The 8,006-nt window shown below is 37.2% G+C and overlaps 1 pseudogene; it reads right to left on the bottom strand.

Moving 5' to 3' along the window:
* Window positions 1-1,416: 1,416 nt before the first annotated feature.
* On the bottom strand, window positions 1,417-7,685 carry LOC149219919 (RNA polymerase II C-terminal domain phosphatase-like 1; annotated as a pseudogene).
* Between the last annotated feature and the right edge of the window lie 321 nt (window positions 7,686-8,006).

The following is an 8,006-nucleotide window of genomic DNA, read 5'->3' as shown; positions in this document are numbered from 1 at the left end:
GCCATCTACATAGATCGTCATCACAGAGGTTGCCTTACATGCTCAACAGAGAAAATAACCAAAACCTTTGCCAATCTCAACTCAAAGTTAGTAATATCCCTTTGATTTACTTCGGAGGGCTTTTCTAATACCCATGAGGAAGACAAATCATTTCATCCAACAATATTTAAGTTCAGAGTTCCAGAGTCCTCTGTGTTAGTTGTTATAACATCAATCACCTACCCAGTAAATAAAACTTATTTTCAATTCTCTGCTTGATAGGGGAGAAAGCACATTTAATATATCGAAATGCAGCAGGTTTCTTATACTTTATAGAATCGTGGAGGTGTAAAATGAGCAGCAACAAGTAAGATCATAGTTGCAGGAAATCCGTCTGCAAGTGCAGTCTACTTATTTGTCCTTATTTAAATTATGTTCCTTTGCAGAGATTTACATGAAAACAATACTCAACCTAATGCTTGCAGAGCCATCAATAGAAGAGGTCCATAATTTTGTTGTGGGGGCCCATCTGTTGATTTCCTTTTAGTCATAAGGAAGGATGGAAGGGAGAGACAATAGAAATAAGTAGAGTTTAGATTGGAAGTATTTCAATGTGTTGTTTATTAATAACTCAAGGTATGATTATTCAACATTGGTTTCACATGCCAAAAAATGTTACTATATAATGCTAATAAGAAAACATCTCTTGAGAAGTTGTGCCCTACTGTTTTAAATAACAAAAAATGGATAAAATATTATGCAGAAAGACTTGGTTGAGAGAAATAACTATAAAAATATTGAAATGCTAAAAAGGGGTTGCTTTGCTATCATGTATATGTTAAGACCGAGATTCCATTTGATTGTTAGTGGTGGAGTTTTTTCAATGAACTGATTTCATTTGTTTCACTGTTATATTTAGGAAATGAATTTCTAAACTTTTAGGTAAGCTAATAGCTAAGGAAGACATGTTGTTCATTTTTGTTCTGTGAGATCCTGCCTGTCTCTGGAGTTTTAAATATACAATTTAGAAATTGGTGTTTAGATGGTTTTAACTCAAGCGAAATAAAGAAGGTAAGTGAAATGGCCTGATATTTTCTTGTGAATTGAGTAATTTGTTCCTTTGCATTATGGACTATGGATTGTGTTAGCAAACATTCTCATTCCTTTGTTTCTCTGTAGCAATGAAGTCTGTAGTGATCATGGAGGTGCCTTCCCTCCTGCCTATAATATATGTTTATGGATAAGTGTTGTTCAGTATGATGTGTTTGTTTGATTATTGGAAATGTGCTATGCCCTGACATAAAAATTGTCCAGTTCTTGGTGTTGCACCTGCAGGTATGCCTGATATTCGACTCCCTACCCTCCTATGGTGCGTTCCACTTTTCCTCCACGTCCACCAGGAACTATGGGTGTGATGCCCCTTCCACGACTTCCAATTCACCATAGTAGAAAAAAAAAATTACCATGAGGATATTCTGGGCCACCGTAATAGGGATTGTTCTTAGAATGTACAATATCAATAGTTTGAGCTTCTGGTCTAAAAGCTAGCCCTTGTGATGATTTTATAAGTTGGGGGCATATTTTCTCTTCTGCTCCTACCCATCCAAAGGGATGTTGATTAAGTTGGGGATTCCTTTGTGGCATAAACCTCAAGGATGATGGAGGATCTGCAGAGTTGGAGTTGTGCACCCCATTGTCTTGTCCATGCTGTAAAATCAGAAGTCTCCTCCTTGTATCTAGATCCAACTCACATTCAGGGATTTCTCCTTCTTCCCTACCTGGTGAACCATCAACACTTGCTTCTGAAGCACCAACAGTAATAGAATGAGAAGACTCTATAGGTGGAACTGCATGAGAATGTTCAGGAACCTTGTCATGTGGTTGGGATTGGCTATCAGATGGAGGATTGACAATTGGTTTTTCTTGCTAAAAAGGGGCCATTAATGATTTTGGATCTTGAGTGTCCATCACAGCACAGGCAACGCTAGATTTTGGAACTACATTTTCATCCTGAAGCAACAATCAAACTGTAAACAATAATATCATTTGCATAGTGGGCTCTAATATACTTAAAACAGTAAACCAAGAAAATAATGGGCAATCTGTTACAACTAAAAATTTTCTCTGACTGCTTGAAGCTAATGACCAGTTACAAAATCTCATCTGAGGATAAGAAGTAAAGAATTTTCTCTATTAGTTATCCATAATATAGCCAACCCAACATTAAACACTAAAAAGGACTGCAATTTACATGTTTCAATCCCCTTTCAGATTCAACATAAATCATGCCTTCTGGCACAGGCAAGTCATTATTGCCATTTGCTATAGCTGCTTCATCCTGTACCCCACACCCCCACAGAAGACAAAGAACAAAAACATGTGTCAGGCTAACTTGATGTTGAAGCAGTCATGGTACACACACAAGGATATAATCCAAGAGCAGAATATGAAAAACATAATGACAAAGAGAATCTAGAGTTCAGACCTCTCTCACCAAGTAGTTGCTAACATCAGGTGCAGATGGAAGATCTGCCACATCAGTTTCATATAAGATTATGGCCATTGTTTGAGAAAGGTCCTCATCAAAATCTCTGTAATAACACAAACATCCAACAATATTAAAACACATGTAGTTTTTGACAACAAAAAGGACATTTATAGTATAATCAAATAGAACTTTAAATGAATTTCTTTCTTGCTAGTGAAAGGGGATTTTTTAAATGCATAATCAATACTAAAACCTTTATGCATCCAAACTTAATACAAAAACATACTACTCACTTAAAAAAACCACCTCTGACATTACAAGCTACATTTCTTGCAATACATAATATTGGTACAGGTTGACCTTTCTGCAAAGCACATAACTAAGAAATTAGTAGAGGTGTAAAGTTGGACTCCTCCAAGATATGTTTATCTCTCATAATAATAATGGATCAAAATAGGAGAAATAAACAATACCTCTTCCAATGGAGCATAGTATGGTGCAAAAGCTGGAACAACATGAACACGAGATTGATCTCTGTCCTCCCAAACCTTCAATCAGTCATCTATTACCATTGCAATCTTGGGGTGGCAAATCCCACTACGAAAGACATTAAGTAAAGACTTTCTGAAGCCTATTTCAGATGAACAGATTTAAAAAATAAGCAAACACCCAACAATTAAGTTGATACATTTAATAGCAATCTGAAAACTTAAACAATCAATATGTTTATTGACATCACAACATCAATAAAAAAATGACCAATTAACTGAAAACACCAATTCCAACATACTGTCCCTTAGATTTGAAAAAATGCTCTAAATAGTGTATATGAACCACTTTTAAATATGAATCTATATTAACCAATATAGTGCTTGCTTTTGGTTAGTAATATTACCTGGCTTGACACAGACAATACGATCAAGGGGTTCATTATGACTAATTAAGCTTTCATTACCCCAAATGATTTCAGCCACATTTCATGCATATGGTAGTTGCACTTGGGGCATTTTCTTAAAACTTTTCCATCAGAAACTAGGCAGAAGGGGTGGAATGTGTGCCCGCACGAAGCCATGATGATATCCAAGGTCTCTACTTCAAACACTAGAGTGCATACAGGGCAAGGAGAAACATTTATGACAATTATATCATCATTACCATCACTCTTTGCCCAAATAGGATGGCAGACTAGTCAAGGATGGAGTGAGCAACCACCCTTCTTTGTCTTTCTAGAAACTCCAAGCTTTCCCAGTTTCCTCTTATATTTCTTTTGAATTATTAATGCACTCTGTAACTCTACAATGGCGGTATTTACCCCAATTATTTGGCCTTCAATCTTCTCCAAATCAGTAGCCTTTTCATCCCTCTTTCACTTGCAGGTCTGTTCAATCTTCATGTTGTCTTCAAGTATTTTCTGATGAGATTCATATTCAGTCCAAGCTTTCTTAATGCATTGGGATATTGAATTTTTTTTCCTGTTGAACAACTCATTCAATGTTTCTTTATCCTCTATACTAGATTGCTAGACAACATGAATTTCTCCAACTAATTTCTCTGCAAATACACTGCCAGTTTGTTGTTTAATTGCCTCCTTGATCCACTCAATCCCAACTCTGCAATTATTCACCTCATTAGATGAAATTTTACACAAAGAACAATATGACTTGAGAATTTCTTTCAAATTTGCTCCAAAATGTACCAAACCCAAAGCTATTTGGAACACCTTCTTACCATTAACTCAACGAGGAGAATCCAAAGAAAGAAACATACATAATGCAGAGGGCTTTTCCAATACACATGAGGAAAACAAATCATTTCGTCTAACAATAAGCATATCAAATGCCCTAAAAATTTTCTCCAGAATGTACCAAACCCAAAGCTATTTGGAACGCATTCTTATCATTAACGCAATGAGGAGAATCCAAAAAAGAAACAAACATAATGGAGAGGTATTTTTCAATACCCATGAGGAAAAAAATGATCCCATCCTGCAGAAATGAAGGAAGGAGAAATCAAGGTTTTCATCATAGCCAAGCTCTGCTTGATGAGTAGCGAATGCGAGTGGGGTGGGTGAGTGTGATTGAATAAGGGTTGTTTACGCCTATAACTAACCTTTGTTGATGAGGGTCGTTGGATCAATGCCTTAGTAACTAAGTCAGATTTGTTGCCAAGTCACCAAGGCAGATCCCAATTCAAATCAACGGGCCATCAGAATCTAATCGTCTAACAAAAGATCGAATGACGCAGACAAAGGATAGGAGGGAAGCAGAGGAGTTGTTTTCAGAGAGGAATGCCTTACGACGTAAATAAATATACATTTTTATATGAAAATTCATAAGCACTTTTAGTTGGTTGAAATGCCATTGTTTATGTAAAACTTCACAGATTCTCAATACTTAATGTAAAAACAACCATTAACGAGAGGAAGCGGAATTGTGTTTTTTAAAATGTCTTTGGAAATAGAGATATTTCCTTTGCAAATTAATAAACCATATCTCATTTCCTTAAGAACTACATTTCTTAAATGCCTTCCCCCCAGACATAATGTGATGAAGGATAAATACAATCTCAAATTAGAAAAGGTGAGCTCTTGTTTTGATCAGTGAGGAGATAATAACAAGTTATCAATTCAAAATGTTTTTTTTTTGGAGGTTTTCTCAAAATATGTGGAAGAGATTGATTGGGGAGTAAAGAGGCATTGCAACAAATAATTTTAATTTGGAAGTTTTACGAAAATATGTGGAGGAGATTGGTTGGTGAGTAAGGAGGCATTACAACCACCAACTATATACATTAGTAAACCATTACTAAATTACCAACAATGTGTTAGACATAATGTTGATATTGATGATAATAAGATGTCATTGATGTCAAAAGGGATGTGTGGACAACACGAGCAGGACTATCCTCGATTATCAAAGAAGCAACATGTCTCTTCGTGAAGCAGTATGATAGCTTTGTGAAATTTTCTAACTATTGCAGCAACTAGAAATTATTCTTCTAACTGTAAATTAATTTTGCAGTTTATTTCCTACGACAAACAAGTAATAATTCACAACCGTAATTTTCACCAAAATAAATACTACGGAAGATAAACTGGAAACTGAGAAAGTACTGGCACACACAAAAATATAACACCATTATTTTTGGACAAAAGTCTCTAGAAGAACACAATGTGGGAAAACCGATGCAGCGGTTGAGGGTTTTAATTATTAAGCATTCATGAGAAATTTTGAGTACAACTTGATGTCGATATCTGACAATCCTACAAAGAAAAATATTGGAAAAAATATTATGAGCAATTTTCCTCACCCCACAAGCTATCTGGGCTTTGACTGCCAACTCCAAGTGAGTCGTCCAAACTAGCCTATGTAGAGCTTGTGTCACCTCTACGCAGCCTGCCAAACGCACTGCCTGGAATAGTTGTTACTCAAGTCGTCCTGTCTGCTGTTGACTGAGAAAATGTCTCTACGACACTCTAGAAAAACTTTCTGACCTCTGAAACTGAAAATGAGCTTCTATCCTACAAGATTGAATTGTCCTCTAGAGGCTTCTGCACAACCATTGTGTCAGCCTCTCTGTGGCTATCTTTGTCTCTTTGCAAGCTACTGTCAAGAATTGGAAGACTTCCTCTAGAATCACTGTCTCTGCCCCTCTTTGTCTATGCGATCCATCTCTAGCTCAAACTCTTCTGGTAGAATGTTGTTGCTCTCTTGAAAAATTAAACTTCCCTAGGAAATCGATCTCAAGTGTGTTCCTCCATCTACCCATCGACCTCTTCTTATGATCTCCAATTAAGACTCCAATGACCAAGATTAAAACTTAATCAATGGATGAGATTATTTCCTAGTCGATCCGTGTGAGTTTCTAGAGAAATCTCACCTTAATTAATTCTATTAATTAATCATTTTCCCTAAGTTAGACTTAGGATAAATTTAGTTACTGGTTAATTAACTTAATTAAGGCATTTCTAGGTGGATTTTCCTAAAACCTTTTTTGGGTTCTAGAGTCCTAGTGTTTCTTAGCACCTCTATTAATTGTCGAGACTAGAACACCATTCGATGCTACAAAAACTAACACTCCCTCTTAGTGAGGAAGGTGTTATAGTGTTGTACTGCTACAACACCATGTTTTTGCATCATCCGCTATACACATTTTTTATGTCTAGCCACTGTGACTACTTGCCATTTCCCACCAAACACTGTACAACTCTAATGTTGAATTTGTGTTGCTGTTGATACTACTATACTACAACTAACTCTACATCTGCACTGCAACTCCCTCTTAATTGTTGTTAATTCCATTGCAACCAATGCAACTGAGAAGAATCCAAAATACTAAATCAATTGTGTTTCTGTACTACAACTCACCCTGACCATCTGACTGATACTAGCCTCTGCACTTTCCATTGAGGAATCTACATTGTTATTGACTCTACTACTGATCCCCCTGCTCTACTATCAACACTGCTTTGCGCTCCTCAACATTCGACTGCTACTAGTTTGCAACTGTCACTCTAGAGCTGACTGCACCAACTTAACAATGATCCTCTTGCTACTTTATACTATGGGTCCCTGTAGCAAGGCAATGATCCATGAGAAAACACAAATTGATGATTACCTCAATGGACCATGCTCAAACCTTTGCGCAACTTTGGGACTATAGTTCCATATCGCCCCACCTCACTCATAGAGGTATAATTGTAAAAAAGGTGAAGTCTTCCTCCAAACTGGAGGTCAATTTATCTATCTTTATGGACACTGCCTCTTGGTCCTACTTCTCCTGCTTGTCCTTCTTCCTTTGAGGACACTGAGTACTGTAGTGTCCCAACTAGCCACATGCACTTTACCTTAGATAGGACCTTATTTCTCTTCTTCTCCCCCTGTGAACCCTATCCTTGACTGGGACAATTTGATGCAAGGGCCACATTATCTTCCTCCTTCTCACCTTTTGATCCCTTACTATTGATTTTGCTGATGGAGGTCTTCATAAGTGCTCACCTCAACTCCTCCTGTTGTAGGTATGACCACATCCTGTCCCACTTAGGTAGAGTATCTCGTCCTAATATGCCTTGGACGAAGATATCCCAATCCTTTGAGACATTGTTTAGTGCCAAACACACCAATTCTGTATCTTGAGGTGCTTCTCCTACGACTGCAAGTTGATCCCAAATTTCCTGAATTTTGGTGAGAAAGGGATCAATGTTTTCACCGTTATACATCCTGATGTTCCTCAACTTTTCTTTCAAGAACATCTTCCGCTACTTAGAAGGATTCTGGCATAGCTAAGAGAGAGCATCCAACATCTCATTGGTCGTTTTCTTGGTCGATATATGCAAGACTATATTGTCCCAGACTCCATCCATAATCATTTGTTTCATCTTAGCCATCTCCTTCTTGAATTCCTTCAGGTGATCTACATTAGTAGGTTCTGCCACAACGTTTTTTGCATAGATCTTTAGTCCAAATTCATCTAGTAGAAATAACATCCTAGCCTTCCAGATGATGTAGTTGGGGGCTCCCCCAACTTACCCTGATCTGTA

This window comes from Pinus tabuliformis, chromosome Q, assembly GCF_031772625.1.
Source record: "Pinus tabuliformis cultivar Carrire ecotype Pingquan chromosome Q, CPIR1, whole genome shotgun sequence".
In the NCBI taxonomy this organism is placed as follows: Eukaryota; Viridiplantae; Streptophyta; class Pinopsida; order Pinales; family Pinaceae; genus Pinus; species Pinus tabuliformis.
This window is presented reverse-complemented; position numbering and strand designations above follow the sequence as displayed.